General features: G+C 35.3%; 2 non-coding genes across 2 annotated transcripts; one reads left to right on the top strand and one right to left on the bottom strand.

The window, feature by feature from the left end:
- Positions 1 to 18,289: 18,289 nt before the first annotated feature.
- TRNAF-GAA (transfer RNA phenylalanine (anticodon GAA)) lies at positions 18,290 to 18,362 on the top strand. Its single transcript has one exon. It is a non-coding gene; the product is annotated as a tRNA-Phe (tRNA).
- Positions 18,363 to 18,585: 223 nt separating this feature from the next.
- On the bottom strand, positions 18,586 to 18,657 carry TRNAW-CCA (transfer RNA tryptophan (anticodon CCA)). Its single transcript has one exon. It is a non-coding gene; the product is annotated as a tRNA-Trp (tRNA).
- Positions 18,658 to 18,886: the final 229 nt, after the last annotated feature.

Below are 18,886 nucleotides of genomic sequence, written 5' to 3'. Positions count from 1 at the left end.
TGTAATTATGGATTCCTCATCCCAGCCAGATGATCAAGCTAACATCTCCTCACCAACAGCGACATCCCACACAGTATTACCCATTATTCCCTCAACTTCTATGGCTGGTTTTCCTCCTCCTGCTATCACTTCTACTTCATCTTCTCTTGAGGGATCTATATTACCTCCACATGAAGATCCTCCTACTCAGGATCTGTCTCCGTCAACCTCTACGGATACCCATATACAGACAACCCAATCAGATCTACCTCATGAACCTACAGTCCCACTCACAGATCCTATCGCTCGGTCACTCTCATCCAATGGTCACTCACTCCATGACTGGTTCTCTAAAGACCAAGGTTTTTACTGCTATCACTGCACAAGAGGAACCTGGGTCATTCAAAGAGGTTGTTCGGCCTCAATGTTGATGTCAAGCTATGCACCCAGCATTTTCAGCATCACAGAAAAATCAAACATGGCATCTTACCCCCCAAACCTGACTTCAATATCATCAGCTCCAAATAGGTGTATAAAATTAAACGTCATCTTGATGGCTCTATTGGGCGGCATAAGGCTCAGCTCATGGCTCGTAGTTTTCTTCAAACTGCCGAAATTGACTATCAAGAAACATTCAGTCCCACTGTCAAACCAACTACTATATGGGTATTACTCTTTCTAACAATTCATTTTGGCTGGTCTTTGAAGCAACTTGATTTTGATAATGTTTTTCTCAATGGGTATCTTTCGGAAGATGTTTACATGTCTCAACCAGAAGGCTTTGTAGATCAAAGTTTCCTCACTATGTATGCAAGTTAGATAAAGCTTTGTATGGGCTCAAACAAGCCTCACGTGCATGGTATCATCGTCTCAGCTGCTATCTTAGAGACATTGGATTTATTGTTTCTCAATCGGATGCATCATTGTTCACTCATCAACTATATCTTCTAGCCTATGTTGATGATTTAATCCTTATTGGTTCTTCACCTCACCTTATTTCTCAAGTGATTCAGCAGCTTGGATCAGTTTTTTCCCTCAAGGATCTTGGTCCATTGGCATGCTTTTGCGGCATTGAAGTCAAGTGAAGACCGGGCAAACTATTTCTATGCCAACAAAACTACATTCATAGCATTATTCACAAAGCTCAACTGGATAATACTAAATCTATGGTTTCTACCATGGTGATCTCTCAAACTTCTAAACTTGATGATGACTCTCTCTTTGGGAATCCCACACTCTACCATAGTATAGTAGGAGCATTACAATATGCCACACTGACACATCCAGATATTGCATTTGCTGTAAATCGTGCATGTCAATTCATGCACTCTCCAAATTCTATTCACTAGACAATGGTTAAAAGAATTCTCAGGTATTTAAAAGGAACAAGTCATTATGCTCTTCGCTTGACTCAATCACCGTCATTGCAGTTAAGTATCTTTGCCGACACCGATTGAGCTGGAAGCCCAAAAGATCAGAAATCAACAGGTGGCTTTGTGGCTTTCTTAGGCAACAACATAGTATCATGGGCATTTAGAGAACAATGGAAAGTCACTCAGTCAAGTACTGAAGCTGAGTACAAGTCTCTGGCGTGTGCTGCTACAAAAATCCTATGGCTAAAATCACTCTTAAAGGAGCTAAATATCCATCATCGAAGGCACCGATCTTATGGTGTGACAATATAGGGGCTCTATATTTGGCGTCAAAGCCTATATTCCATGCTCAAACAAAGCATGTTTAAAGTCAATTTTCATTTTGTCAGAGATCATGTTAACAAAGGAGAGATTTAAGTGAATTTCATCAAGACAAGAGAACAATTAGCAGATGGGATGATGAAGGCTCTTGGAGGAGCTGCATTTAATGATTGTCGGCTCAATCTAAACGTCATTGAACCTCCGTTCAGCTTGCGGGAGAATGTTAAGGAAAGAAACAAATCTGATCCCAAAAATTTTGTTAAGAGATAAAAACGTATCATATCCTAAAATCTTGGATATTAACGTATTTATCTTTTTCCCTTTTGGTTGTAACTCTCGCCTCTTTCCTTATCTCTTGTTGTAACTCTCAATGTATCAAGTCTATAAATATCATGTAACAATCATCGTGAAAATACAAGGAAATAAGTTTTCATTCTCTCGTTCTTTCCTAGATACTAAGTTTTCAATGTAGTAATGATTGAACCGAAAGTAATTTAGTGACTCCTCCTACCAATGCTTTATATTTTGTCTCCTTACTTGATAGAGAAATGGCTCATTGTTTCCTTGAATACCAATTAATCGCATTGTTGCCTAGATACACAATGCAACCACATGTTAACTTTCTATCATCCACATATGCTGCTCAATTGGCATCAGCAAAAGCCTGTAAAAGAAGAAGATCATAGGACCTTGTAAAGCATAAACCAAGATGAAGTGTGCCATTTAGATACCTAGAAACTTTTTAACCACTTTCCAGTGATCCTCTGTATATGCTGACATGCTTTATTTACCGCAAAGGATATATAAGGTCTAGTGAGTCAGGCATATTGTAAAGCATCTACGACACTTATATATTGAGTGACATTCATATAAGGCATCCCTTCCTTGTGGATAGAGACCATTGAACTTATTGGCATGGATTTCAGTTTTGCAGTATCCATTCCAGGTTATTTCAAAATATTGAGTAGATAGTTCCTTTAGCTCAAGTACATGTCATCACCACAGTATTTGATTTCAACACCAAGAAATTAAAATAGGCATCCCATATCCTTTATAGAAAAATACTTTTTCAGTTGAGATATAACACTGCATATACCTAAGGATGATGCTCCAGTGATGATTGTATCACCGACAAAAACCAAAATGTATATTTTTTTTGCCTTGGATATGAATGAGGAGACATTAGATTGAGAGACTTGGAATCCTCATTCAAGTAAGAATTGACTTAGTCGTAGGTACCATGCTCGTACGGCTTGTTTTATTTCGTAGAGAAACTTGTAGATTTTTCAAACATGATTTAGATAGCATGGGTTAACATATTCTTTTGGTTAAGCCATGCATACTTATTCAGTAATAAAGCCATTCAAAAAAAACATTATCAAAGTCCAATTGGTGAATGTCCTAGTGATAATGCGTGGCTAAAGTTCAAAAAACTTTGATGAAGTAGGCTTAATAACTGGATTGAAAGTTTCAATAAAATTAATTCCATCTTCTTGAACATATCCTTTCGCTACTAGTTGTATCTTGTACCTGGATTTTGTTTGAGTTTATATGCCCATTTGGAACCAATGACATTGAAATGTGGTCCCTTGAGTACAAGAACTCATGTCTTGCGATGTTGAAGAGAAACTTATTCTTCTTCTACAGCACTGCTTCGTTCTTTCACCTTGAAGGCCTCTTGGTAGGTTGACACTTCATAAAAAGATGGGGATGGCATGGTCGACACAAAGACTTTCATTTTTTGTGACCTTATCATTGATCTAGTGATCATTCTATGTGTGTGGGTTGAGGGTAGTGAGTTTGGTAAAATTTCTGTTATGGGTGGTGACAATGGTGAGTCTCTTCTAGAAGGTGCTGATGACTGCAAGGTTTAGCAGAATAGGTAGGTCATAGGTTGGAAAGGATGAGGTCAACATTTCAGGTGTTTTGGTGAGCATTGGACAAATTGGTGCTATTGTGAAAGGCATGGCTTCTGCATATAGCTTTTGGTCAACAAAGGGTTGAATCAATTTAGTAAAAATTTCATCATTTGACACTTGGGATCCATTTGAAACATGTGTAAAATTGTCCTCCACGATAGCATTTAATAGAGAGATTCCCACCTTGACAAGTCACTTGAATCCTGTACACTCGAAGTTAGAATATCCAAGTTTCTCTTCATTAAAAAACACATGCCTACTGAGATAGAGTCGAAGTGTTGTGGGTTCTAAACACATGTATCTTTTGTGTCTCATCCCATAACTACAAAGATGAATGCTTTAGTTTTATGCTCTTGTTTGGTGCGAGTTGTTGTCCATGAGCACCAGGTAGCATGTTGAGCCAAAAATTGCGAGTTGTTGTCCATGAGCACCAGGTAGCATGTTGAGCCAAAAACTCGAAGGTGCAAATATTTTGGTTTCTTGTGAAAAAATGATTCAAATGGGGTCTTGTGATCTGCATTTATCTGATGTACCAGATTGATAATATATATGGTTGTTCTAAAGGAGTCAAACCAAAAGGTGTAAGGTAAGTTAGCAGTGTGTAGCATAGAGAGACCCATTTCTATAACGTAACGTCTTTTTGCTTTCTTTCCACTAATCCATTTTGTTCAAGGGTTCACAAGCAAGAAAATCGATGAAGGATTCCTTGTTCAATCAAACATTTCTTCAGTCACTCACTAGTAAACTCACCCCCATTGCTTGTTTGCAATGTTTTGATTTGTTCATTCAGCTGATTTTCAATAATTGCTTTGAAATCAACAAAGTGGTCATAAACTTCAGATTTATAATAAAGAGGAAATAGCCACACAAATACAGAAATTCATCAACTAATAGAAAATAATAAGAGAACCCTTCTCATGACTCAATAGGAGAAGGTGCCCATACATCTCCATGAAGGACTTCTAGAGGCTTAGATGTTCTATGAATATCCAACTAAAAGGGCAGTTTATGTGTCTTTTCCACTAAGAAGCTTTTCCTTGTATGAAGATCCTTAACAAAAATTCAATGGGTGTAAATTCAAATAAAAATTTATTCTCCATAGTAAGGTGTTATTTTGAAATTTTGGGGATATGCAATACTTGATTTAATTTAATATTTGATGTCCTTGTAGAAATATGTAAGGTTACAGCTTGCAAAATGGTAACTTGAGATCCATTGCCAACAATTATACCTTCTCTGCCTTGGTATGGTTGCTTGTCAGAGAGTTGAAATCCATCCATAGTAATAAGATTAGTAGCTCTAGTGTCGGGGTACCAAATTCATCATAGTTTCATCAAAGGTCATCACTGAAAAAGCTTTAGGTATATCCCAACATGTTTTGGCAGTATGACCTCTTCTTCCACTGTATTGACAAGTAATGAATTGTTTTTGGGTATTATTTTGCTGGTTGTCATCACTATTTGAATCTCCAATTTAACTAGTTTGGTTGATACTAAAACCGACTTCTGACATTAAAGCTCAATAGTATTTTTAGTCTGTGAATCATAGCTTCATATTTTGCCATGTTGTGTATGAAGATGAAATCTAATCTAAGAGAATACAGGATCATTGCACCTTTTTAGAGTGATCAATTGGATTCTGATTCCTATCACCCCATGTTCTTATATTTGTCAAAGAATAACATCCATGCCGAAATGGCCTAAATGTGCAAGACTTGTTCTTGTGGAACTTTGTCATTTATCCTTAGTTCTTTGGCCAGAGAAAGTCAACCAACTAGTTCACTGACGACGAATGACATGTCGTCTTGCTCAGTGAAGAGGGTTGCCTAATTGAAGGATTCATGGTCTTGCTCTAATCTAATGTTTACTTGTTTGATTGAGTTGTTCAACAAGGTTGGAGGCTGTTCCTCTTTATGAAATTTTGGGTATTTAGAGAAATCATATACTTGTTCTTTTTGAACTTGTTCTTGTTTTACCTATGTTATATCCTTCTCTTGCTTTTTCATATTGAGGCTTTATCATCTCCGCTTTGCCAAAACTTGAGATTAAGTCTTTGAACTGGGTGGGATGCCATGATGATTCATGTAAAATGTCATAATGTCATTAGAGGAGATGAAAGAGAGGAAGAACGATATATATATATATATATATATATATATATATATATATATATATATATATATATATATATATGTGTGTGTGTGTGTGTGTGTGTGTGTGTGTGTGTGTGTGTGTGTGTGTGTGTGAAATGTCATTAGAGGAGATGAAAGAGAGGAAGACGATATATATATATATATATATATATATATATATATATCTATATATATATATATATATATATATATATATATACAGAGAGAGAGAGAGAGATGGAGATATTAGAGAGAGATAGAGACGTAATTTTGGACGAAAAATTGTACATTATTAATCAAAGCAAAGAAGAGGGGACCCCATTTATGGGGAAGAAAGAAGGAAACTGGGAAAACAACACAAAGATGGACCCTTTTCATGTTTCTCTCTTTTTCTTGTTCTTCTTCTTTTTGTCAACTGATTTTCTCAACCAATCGTGCCTCTCTCACCTTTTTTATTGTCAAGTGGCTCAATATCTCCATCCTCATTAGCTCCCAAGCCCTTATAGGCTTGTGACCTACATAGATCATCATGCAGAACCCCTTTAAAATATTGAAGCAACAAACAAAATCTTGATCCTAATCATGAAAAGAACAATGGAAACTGGTAGAGATTGGCATGAAAACTCACATGATGCAGTATGGGCTTAAAGTACTACAATCGTAACTCCCACCACTGCTATATGGCATAGATGTGGTCCTCCTTCTATATGTACAAATGCTGGCCTACAAGTTTGCATCCATTATTGAATTACCCATGGAGCAATATCAAATATAGTAGATGCAATAGTGAGACCTACTTGATGAGAAAAGATTGTGAGCAGCGAAACACACAGAAAAATATCGGCAAATGGTAGCCTGACATTATGCAAAATCAATAATTGAGCGGAATTTCAAAATCAATGAGTCAGTGTGTAGATCAGCCATCCCATAGAAGAATCGTCCTTATGGGAAGTGAGCCCCAAACTGGGATGGGCCTTATATCATCAAGGAAGCTTTTCTAGGTAATTTGTTTCAATTGATTGATGCTGATGGAGTTGAATTGTCTGATCCTATAAATGCACCCTTCATTTGAAGAAATTCTATATACAATCCTGTTGTATCAAATTTTCTTTATCAATACAATTTCTTTTGATGTCCAGACTACTCTTTGATCTCTATTTGATGCATGCATTCTCTCCATGACCCTTCATATTGGAGCACCCATTTTAAAAGTACATCACAAGTTGCTAAGAAATAGCCAAAGAATGTTTTTTAACAAATATGAGAGTCTTTGCATCTAAGTATATGCCAGTTTTTCATGTTTTGGTGAGATTTTCGAGAACCTTAAGTTTTCAAACATTTACTACTAGGTTTTTAATGATATACTATAATGTATACAAGTTCTTCAAATTTTACACAAGCATTTCAAATTTCATATATTGCATTTAGGTGCATGTAAGGCATTTTAATTTCATAGTTCACAAGTTTTCTCAATTTTGCACTTGGAGTAGATAGATAATTCAATCTCGTAAGTTTTTCCAAATCTCACACCTTGGTGCATACAATTTTTCGATTTTGCATTTTAGTGCATAAAAATTTTCTAATCATATATAAGTTTTCAATTTCATATAAGTTTCCTAATTTCATGCAAGTTTGGTGCTTTTGCACATGGTTTTGTACTTTGGTGCAAACAAATTTCACAAGTCATTTTGTACTTCGACACACTACTTTCATGCTTCGGTGCATACAGGTTTTTCAATGTTTTCACTTTGACGCATGCAAGTTTTTTAAAACTTGCACATCAGTGCACAAGTTTTTCATACACATGCAAGTTTTTCAAATTTTTGCATGCCAATGCACACATGAATTTCTGATTCCACACCTAGTGCATGCAAGTTTTTAAATGTGCACACCAGGACACAAAAGTTTTCCATTCACACACAAATACATAAAAATTTCAATGTTGCTCTTTTGTGCACTCAAATTTTCATAAGTTACCAAAGTTTCATGCTTTTTCATATAATTTTGCACCTTGGTGCACCCAAATTTCAAAATCATTTCATGTTTCAACACAACATTTTTCGCACTTCAGTACTGTGGTTCAGCACATAAAAGTTTTATAAAAACATGTACTAGTATAAGACTTTGCACTTCAATACCCCCCAAGTAAATGTGCTTTGGCGCTAGATTTCACGCATCAAAGCTCCCGAGTAAACGTGCCAGTTTACACTAGTTTTCAAACTCTCGTACTTTGGTATAAAATTTTGCGCTTCAGCACCCTCAAGTAAAAGTGCCTCGACATAAGATTTCACCTTCGACACCCCCAAGTAACCGTACCAATGCATAAATCATATATTTTGGTGTAAGATTTTGTACTTCAGCACGAAGAAACAAATGTGCTTTGGTATAAGATTTTGTTTTTCAGCACTCCTAAGTAAATATGCATGGACATAAATTTTTGTGCTTCAGTACACCCAAATAAACATACTAGTCTACATAAGTCTTCTAACTTTTGCATTCTAGTATAAGATTTTTACACTTCGGCACACTTAAGCAAATGTGTCTTGGAATAGGATTTTGCACTTTGATGCCCCCTAGTGAACGTACCATTGCGTAAGATTTCATGCTTCGGCGCACACAAGTGCATGCACCTCAACACATATTTTTGCACTTCGTTGCACATTTTCTCACTTTGTTGCACAATTTCGTGCTTCAAATCTAATGACTGTTCCTTGCAAATTATTATATTGTATCTTGCAAGCACCTAATAACTTTTGTTTTCTAAAAGAACAAGAAAATTCAGCCAATGATTCGATAATCATCGAAACATCGAAAGTTTTGACAAAACCACATTAAGTCAAGAAGAGAGCTTGGGGAAATAGAAGGCATCGAAGTTGAGAAAATATTATTAACTTTGATTTCTCAGAAAACACGTGCTTATCAAAAATCAATTGGAGAACAAGTGACTCAGTTGACCCGAGCAAAATAGCAAAACGTAAAAAAAATGAGCATTAAGAGATGAGATCAGGGCCAATATAATTGTTCCACTATATCAGTACTTGAAAGTGTCAGGAAGGCATAAAGTTGATTTGCATCTATTATGCAAAATTATATGATTTATGAACATTTGTCTAGTTATGTCTTTTAAAGTCTTCTGAGCTTGAGCAAATAAGTCAGAAGCATGTTCTACACTTGGTACCCTAAGGCCAACTAGTTTGGGAGCTACCGACCCAAAATTCATTACAAGGGTTCAGTAGCAAGCTCGATAAGCATGGCATTGCGCATGATGACATGGCATGACTATCGAAGCAATGGAGCCTTATAGTAGCCTATGGGATGGTGAGATATTTTCGATATGGGTGAAGATGGGCCTAAAATATCAAGCAGGCAAGAATAGAGAACAAAAGAACCAAAATGGCCAAATTCAAGAACAAAATGATCAAAAATGTCTGCCTAGAAAATCAACGGAGACCAAGTCTAAGAATTCTCTAATGGTAACAATATAAGCTTCTTGTGATTACAAAGGGGGTCAGGATAGTGACATATCCTGCACTAAAAAACCCAAAGAGATAGAGAGTGTATCTTCCTCGCTTATCATGTGGAAATAGGAAAATTGTCATCTCAAACAAATATCATAACTGCTAAAAGAATATTTCTTTGCAAGAAATAAAATCTGCAATCATAAAAGTCCTTACAATATACAAAACATACCGGCAAAGGAATATTATCAAACTTTAGAAGCATTTTACAAGTCAACAAGTATTTCACAAGCATTCACATTTATGTGTGATTTGCATACTTCGACAAACATGCATGCAAGCACATCTATTCCATTGCATGAATTTTACAAGCATTTCATAAGCACTCACATTTATATGAGTTCTTTTGTGCTTTGGCATGTAAAACATACAAGTATATGCATTCTATTGCATGAATGTTACAAGCATTTTTACTGGTACTCACATTTTATTGAGATTTTCGCTCTTCTACACAAGTAATCTAATGCATAAATTTCATAAAAAAAATTTAAGCATTTTTGCAAGCATCACACCAATATTCACATTGGGGCATTCATTTTATATATATTTCAAAATGGATTTTCCTTTGTGAATGTTCAATTTCAAAAAATTCATCATTTCTAGGGATGGGTATTTGGTCTTGGCAAATTAGCACAGTTCTCAGCTCAATAGCAAAAGGGGTATCTGTGAACACCCAAATTTTTATAGGTCTAAATGACCACTTTACCCTTCACTATGAGATTTCAATTTGATTTTCAAAGTCCAAGTTTCAAGAACAATGGGTCATTTCTAAGCCACATAAGCACTTTTTACACCACCATTGAACACCTAGACCCAAATCACCTAGGTTCTCAAGCTGAAAATTACCATTTTACCTCTGCATCCTAGCATTTCAACCTAGAAAATATAAATTTTTTACCAAATTTCTAAGAATTGTTTAACATTTGAGTAATTATACCATTTCACAACTTTACATGACCCCAAGAGTAGCTTGATCAAGCTCACCAAGGTTATCCCAGATTGAAGCCAACTCACGTGCAGCTAAAATCTATTCAAAAGCTCAAAACCATGATCTTTAACTCAACCAAGTCAAAACAAATTTATCTTAATGGAGAGGGAGTTTTATTTTACTTATTTTGAATCACTCAGCCCAAGTTTCACTCATATAGTAACTTGCAGCATGCCACTAGGTCTTTCTCTCTCATGCTTTGGGGGGCTTGAGCTGAATTTAAGTTATACCTGAAAGATTGAGCTAAAACCAGGCTAGTACAATGTTTATCATGTATAGGCTTCTTTTAGTTTGGTTTGAGTTCATTTATCTTAGTTTGAGTTCAATTCAGTTCTGAGTGTTTTCTCTCTCTTGTTTTCAGATGTTTTAGCTGAACTTGAGCTCAACCTAGAAAATTGAGCTGAAAGCTATACAAGATTATGTTTATCTTGAGCAAATCAATACTTTCTTAGTTCAGTTTGAATTCAATCCTTCTGGTTTGAGTTCAGTACAGTTATGAAGGTTGTGGAGCTCATTTTTAATACTTGTTATACTTTGTGAACTGCTACGGAACTCAAAATTAAATCAAGTTTCTCTAATCCTTCAAAATTTCCTTACAGGTAAGTAGCTTTTCCAATTACCCTTAGCTCCACCTATGAAAATTTCAATAAAATCTGATTTTTATGGCCTTATCGATTTCTCATTATAAATGTTCTGCATACGGCTTGGTAAAAACTTTGTTTTTCATTTTTACTGCCATCCGAAAGGAACTTTTGAGCAAGATTTTAACTAGAGTTTACATAGGAACTTGGCCATAGGCTGGTTCAGTCATATTTTGAAAATTCATTTGAAACTCTGAAAATACACATAGGGGCAAAATGTTTATTTTCCTTTTGAGCCATATTTTTTCACATAAACATATTGTACATGTCAAATATACCTTGGTTTGTTCAAAAGTCCTGTTACCTTGTCCTCCCCATGTCTCTACAATTGTGGAAGTTCCTCATTCATGCTGGCCAGATTGTTATTGCCTTCGGTTGATTCCCATTACCGATGACCCAGCCTCACTGCCATATATCCTACTTTCAGAAAGGGGGCATATGACAGGCTCGCTCTCTCTCCCTCCCCCAGATTGTCATTCATGTTTCACCTGTTGCTTTCTAAAACTTGAAATTATGGGGTGTGGTTTTATACTATGAAAATTTGGCTTTTCTTTCGTGCAATAAATTTGGTTCCTTTGTTTGTAAGCTTCTTTGCAATGGCACACGTCTTTTTGTTTGTTCAGTTGAATGGTCTTGTTTATGGGGATGTCCAAAACATGTTTGTGGGAATGAAAATAAGGTACAGTTAAAGAAAATCTTGTTCTATTTATATGTCTAACTTGGCAGATTATGAACGGCTCTTTTGAGTACTCTTTCACTTTTCTGAAACTGGCAAAGAGTACTATTGACAATTAGTAATTTGACCCTCTGTTGAATTGGGCATGTTCAAGCTCAGTTCGCCCATTCAATTGGAGTGACTTAACGCTTGGTTCATGTTCTTGGGCAGGCGAGCACAAGTTTCTTAATCATGAACATACACCTTCTTCATATTTGTCGTATAAACTATTTATTTAGATAACAGCTTCAATGACTCATGTTTGAACTCCAGTTAATGCACGAGGCATGACTGGCTAATGTTAGCACGTTAAAAGGTGGAAATGGGTGAGCTCAAGAATGATTTAGGGGTTGGAATTATGCAGACAAAGAGAAACAAAGAAAGTTCTTAGAGCTGTTTTATATATAATAAATATATGTGTGTATTGTAACCTAAAATCTATTGTCATTACTACCAGATCTACTCATAATATTTTTTATTTGACGTTGTGCAACATTTTACATTTTTATAAGCTCTAAAAGTGTAAAATTGTTGTTAACTTTCTTCAATCATTTTTTGCTCCATTGCCAATATTTTTACAATTCTATAAGCTTCAGTTTCTACTTGGAGGGACAGATATATGCAATTATGGTTCACGATCTGCTTTATCTGGTCATTTGATTGTAATTGTGCCCTTTATCTTCTCCTTCTCTACTATGCACTTTCTTCTTTGTCTTTGCTACTATCTGGATAACTTTTTGGCCCTCTGTTTTCTTTCATAAGATTTGATGGATGATGCCATTGCTAATGTTAGCACAGTTTACTCGTTTAATCTTCTAGCATTATTGATCTTTCTTTCTCTTAAAATTTGTTGCCCCAGTGGTGATCTTGGTGGATCCTTTTGCCTTGAACCATCCTTGTTAGGCTTTTATTGATATTTGAGTGAAATTGGTCCTTATGAATGTATTATACTTGTACTCATTTTTGCGGCCTTAAAGCTTATGCTTCTCTATGCCTCGTTTAGCTACTCCTCACTTCACAAGCTTAACGCCTCACATTGCTTCGCCTCATTGCATTTAACAACATTTGCTTTGAGCTATTCCTTGAGAAGTCCAAAAGGTTGATAAAATCTCCAACTGGATACTCAAAAAAAGGTCTAGCTCCAAACAAGTTAAACTTTTAAAAATCTTAGTCTGTCTTGGTTCCGGCTGCATTAGCACTCAGCCTAGACCCACCCAGATTCGATGTAGGGGTCATGGGAGTGGGCTCAATTAGAGCACCAGCTTCTGGTAATTTTTTTTTCCTTTTCTTTCTTTTCTTATTTGCAATTTGGCTCTTTATGCAAGGTTAATTTAGTTTTTGCTTTTAAGCATGTTTAGTTTAGTTTAGGTTTTCTTTTTGTTTTTATCATGTTTAGTTTATTTTTTTAGTTATTTTAATAATGTTGTAGTTTAGTATGTTTATTTTCTAGATTAGATTTATTTTAACGTTTTTAGGATAGGCATAGGGCTCAGGTATGCCCCCCTCTTCCTTGTCTCTTTCTTTTAATTTCCTGATTTTGCTCATGTAGCTTTACTCTAGTGATGCATACAGAATACAGTTTACTTTCGTGTTTTCTTTAACCATACCTTGCACCTACATTTTAATATGCACTAAACTACGTTGCACCCACGTTAACCCCTTGTCGAAAACCAGATTGGGTCAGTCAGCATAGTAGCATACCTTGTGTGCATCAATCCAGATATGTGAAAACCTTAATCTAGCTTGGTCCTAATACAAGAACAATTTCAAAATCATAGTTTTCCAAAATACTTCTAGAAATCAACTTCCTTAAATGTTTTTGAAAACCCTAAACCTGTAGGCATGGAGTCCAAACCTAGCTCCTCCAAGACTTAGATTAGACTGCTCTTAGATCCTACTACTTATAAATCAAGTCCCATTGCCTGTGTCTAGTCATACTTCTTTAAACACTCATCCATATAAAATGAATGAAGTGTATATCACATGGTTTGACTAAAACCAAACACACTCGCTACAATCAAACCCAAGTAGGTTCACACTTAGCATTAGGCAAGATTGAACCCAGTCATTTTGACCAACTTACCTTAGCACATTTGGATCTTGGATCTCAATTCAAAATCTTAGCTTCAAACATAAACCTCATGCTGATCTAAACTTGGATCTTAAGCCCAATTTTAGCACACTTAGATTTGGATCCCAAATAGTGCATTATCAACCTTGAATTATGGATCTTGGACCTCTGATTTTTTATCATAAATCTTAGCTTTTGGAACTTGGATTTCAGAGTTTAGGTTTTGGATCAGATTTCATGTCATCGGCTTTGGATCCTAAGTCTCATATTATGGATATCAGATTATCGATTTTGGACATCAGATTTTACATTTCAAACCCTACATTTAATTTTGAATTATAAATCTTAGGTCAATATTTATATAATCAGAACCAAATACAAGATTTTAAACCATGTAGCCAGCAAATCGGATATATCCTTTAAGAATTTGGATCTCAAAAGATCCAATCATAAATAGAAGATCAAATTTTCCATAACTTTGACCTTCGATTTTGTATCATAAGTTTCAATCACATGAAATGATATATCACATGAAATGATATTTTAACTTCTCTGGCATCTCTCATTTCAAATTTAAAACAAGAATGATATAAAATGTCTTATATCATGATTATAAGTCTTAGATTTAGATCCACTTTTCTCCTAATAGGTCTACATCCTACATCCCACCACTAGTAGAAATTGGACTCCAAGTCTACATGACTTAGTTTTGGAATGCATCATATTAGATTTAAGACATCGATTTGCATTGATCTATGATGATCTGGACATGAACAAATGTTAGGATCTTATTCTTTTTGTTCATAAGTCCATTTTGTAGATTTACATAGATTTTAAAACTTGCATGATTTCAAAATTATGGTATGTTTTTTTTTCTTAGGTTTTGGATGACATTTATACTTAGGAAATTAAACATTTAGTCTAGTCATCGGCGCTAGGAACAGTCAAACTTCATACCGACAAGGTGGATCTCATCTCTTGAAATCATGCACAATGAATGGGGGCGAGCACAGGCAATGATATCCCATTTATTATGGTTTGCATGTAAGATTGAAAAATTTTATATGTAAACACATGCAGAGTGCACCTTCGACTCAATAACGTATGTGGATGCATTATGAAGTTTTTTTTTATGAGAGATAATTAAAACAAGTTCAATTTGTTTTCAGATAATGTGTGTTTATTCTTTTGTCAATTTGTAAGAAATAGTGGATCTAAGATCTTTGATTGCATCAAATGGGAAATCTAAGATCCTCATATGTAATTCTTTTTTGCTAATAAATATCTAAAATCCTAGGATGTTAAATCCAATGATCTCAAATCACTTCGGATTTGAGATCCGAGGTCATGCAACCTCTCTTGGTATGTACTGCACCTATTTCACATAGACTTGCATTTCCTGCATCAGTAAAACATGATAACATGATGCACCTTGGACATATGGTCAAGACTTAGTGACTAACTTTTTTTCCTGACATTTATATTCTTTATTGCTACATATTCACTTTTCCTTTTTGGAACATGTTATCAATTACTTTGCATCATAATTTAATATGCAACAATGAATATAATATGATGATCCAGTATTTGCTTTTCAAGAGCTTTCTCTTGAGATGGTAATTAGGAAAAAGTTCAAAAAATTGCTATCTGATGGACATGCTTCTGTTTCGTCATTGGTATAAAACCCTCTATCTTTTTATCTTCTCAACTTTCCCAATAGTCTATTATGTGGTTCTATTTGCTGCTAGTTTTATTTCATTATGTACACTCTTAAAACCCTACTTGACCAACTACTCATAATTTTTTTTTTAGTGTGATGGTTTGGGTTATTTTAGAGGTACTACTGCATCGAGGATTCCTACTGGGGTTGTTGAAAGGGTTTGCTTTTATTTAAATGACTTGCCAGTATCTTGATTTTGTTCCAAGATGTAGCATATTATTTATGTTAATTGAATTAATTTTTTTCTTGGTAGGGTGAGATTATGTGTGCTGCGGCCAAAAGAAAAGTGATGGATGAAACCGGGGCAAGTGATTCTTACATCCAACAGCATGTCAGCTTCTCGATCTTACTTCTGTTACAAACCAAGTTGCAACTAAAGCTCCAATAATCAGACCAGTCACAGTTTCTGTTGAACTTCTCCTTGTGGCTTCCAGTCATTAGTATGTATATTTGAGAAGTGTTTTTGTGCTTGCTTCCTTTATTTTTCTAGCAAAAAGTTTTATTTTCGAAATCGAAAAAAGTAATGGTATCAGTATCAACTCTGTCTTAGAAGGTGAAGCAGAAGGTGAAGCAGAAGATGAAGCAATAGTTGTCATCCATGCCAAATTTGTCATATATGTAATGGCCAAATTTTGTGTACATGTAATGGCTAAATTGGTATATGTATATAAAATTTTATATATTACGTAATGGCCAATTATATAAGTTTTTATAAAATGAACTAATATTCAGTGTTTTTTTGTTAAAGAATGGAATCTGCCTTTATATATATATAGACACCAATGGTTTGAACTGAAAATTAAAAGCAATTCCTGAAGGCCTATGGGCATGTAAAAGCTATTACTGACACTTAGAATCATCAGCATGCAAAAGAAACCACAATCGAGAAATCAGTTGGGAAAACTTAGAACCCCAATGGCCCAAACCGCTGGGAAAGATGTTTTACATCCCAAACGGTTGGCAGCATCATGTATGCATTTCCGAGACTTTTTAACGTCTGCAACAAAGTGCCAACGAGACTTTTGATGATGGCTCAGGCACAATTTGGCCGATGGCTAGAGCCATTGGCACATTTCATATATGTTGTAGTGTTGAATACTCACCAGAATCATTTATCTATTCAAGGTTCGTACAACATGTGAAGCTTAAGAATATATATATATATATATATATATATATATTAAGAATATAAATCCTATATCAGTTGATAAAGTGTCATGTTAAAGGATTTTTTTTTTTTTTCAAAAAAAAAGAAACCATGGATAGGTTGACTGACCAATTCATAGTAAGACTATATAACTTTTTCATTTACATAGTTTACATATTATGGACAAAGTAAATGGTGCCACTAAAATAATATTAATCATGCCCATTGCTTACTATATAGAAAATTGCATCACCTATTAACTTTAAAAAGAAAATTAAGTGATAAGTGTACTGAAAACCATTTAGATGAGCTCTCTCATCTTTTTCTTCATATACATGTAGATATTCCAGTTTCACTTACATAGTTATAACCAGTATGTCTTAAACAAAATTTTAGCATGTTGCCATGTTGATGTCTCCTAGCTGAATACTAAAAGAATTTTATGTTTAATTTCTTTTCTCCTTGCCAATTTTAGGTGTGATACGAAACGACTATATTTTCTGATATGTTGAAAGTGCATCTAAACATAAAAATGATCGATCCTTAGTGATTCTTATTTTCTACTAGATTGCTTAGATAAGGTTACACCAAAAAGCATAAGGAGCATGCATTTATATGTGCATATGTGTGTGTATGAATTAACATCTTGCCCCGTTTTTCTGGTTAGATACCCATTGTTTTCCCTGACCACACTAATGCGGTCAATAGTATGTGTTCAAAAGAAAGAAAAAGATCATTAAATTGATAAGCAAATAGACATGGCCGATATAAACAATTAGTATCTTATGTTTTCCGAAACCCTGTAAGATCCGGTTATCAAAGTACCTGTAAAGTTTAATTTACTATAAAAAAATCATGTTTTTCGGGATTGCGTAGTTCTGGTTGTTCTATGCTCGTTTAAGTGCTAGGGTTGGTGGAAACACATCTTGAGAATCAATGACATACACCAAATTTCAATCCTTAAATGCATAAGTCGAGTGAAATTTCAAGCTAAATCTTAGCCTTGTTTGCTTCCTGTTTTGCAGGCACATAGAGGCGGTGAAATTTCACCCACCTAGTATCAAATGCCCCTTTGGGGCCATTTGGCTGTTGATATATGTTTATTTGCCAAATGACTCTTAAATGTCGAATTATCATAACTTTTTCAATTGAAAGTTCCATATCCAAAACCCTAAGCGGGTGAAATTATTATTGTTATTTTATAACTCTAGTATTGCAGTAGTCCAAAAAAGTTCATAGTCGATGCTTCACATTAAGTTGATGTGTGCGGAATGACCCTATTCCAATATTAGGTGTGAGAATGAGTCTTTGACATTGAAATTAAATTGAACGCCTTTAAGTCTAACATGAAAATTATGTGGGCGAGCACATAACCCTAGCAGATTGTTTTTGAGTTATATCTGTTCCATGCTTTCGAATCGTGATCTACAATGAAGCTGCCCTTAATCTAAATCTGTGTAACGTTAAATGCCAGTGGCGCTTAATTGGCAGTGGAGAATAATACATATTTGGAAGATATCTTGTTTATAAGATCGAAGGGAATAGTCCCAGACAAGGAAAGATCCTGACCTTTAAAGTCACCATGAAACACACATCATGAGATGACAGCATTTTTATTCAAAGTAGCTATCTGGAAGATACCTCAATTAGAAGATCGGGGCAATAATGCCAGACAATGAACGACCCTCGCAAGAAGCGACATATGATGAGATGACATCGGTTTTATTTAAACCATAATTATATAAAAGAGAACTCGTATGGTAGTAGCGGGGATAGCTCAGTTGGGAGAGCGTCAGACTGAAGATCTGAAGGTCGCGTGTTCGATCCACGCTCACCGCAAAGATTTGTTTTATCCCTTTTCCTAATTTTTGTGATTTGGACGTTTAATATTTCACGGAGGCAAACAGTGGAAGCCGAAAAAGGGGAACTCTTTGGTGGGGAAAAAAAAGGAATAAGCAAAGGAAAAGTATCGCTGATTCGCTAAGAAATACTCTAAGGCTTTTTCGCAAAGAATGCATAGTGGAAAACGAAAAAGGGAGAAGAGGATGTGGACCGGGTGATTTGAACCCGACGTGAATCGAACACGCAACCTTCTGATCTGGAGTCAGACGCGCTACCATTGCGCCACGGATCCCCTCGTTTGCTAATGGACTAATCTTATTCATGTTAAATACAACGCAAAGTCACATTCAGCTAACAACATCAAAAACACAAAACCGGATCTGAATATTACAATATATTCGAATTTAAATGTCCCTTCACCAAATTGATTCAGTAAATTCTTGCAATTTCACATACAGAATTCAGATACAGTACAATACATCCCACTAAATAAATTTGGCCTCAAATTGAATATCTCATGC

The sequence above is a fragment of the Nymphaea colorata genome, chromosome 9, assembly GCF_008831285.2.
Source record: "Nymphaea colorata isolate Beijing-Zhang1983 chromosome 9, ASM883128v2, whole genome shotgun sequence".
In the NCBI taxonomy this organism is placed as follows: Eukaryota; Viridiplantae; Streptophyta; class Magnoliopsida; order Nymphaeales; family Nymphaeaceae; genus Nymphaea; species Nymphaea colorata.
Note: the sequence above shows the minus strand (reverse complement) of the source record. Positions and strands in the feature narration are given on the sequence as shown.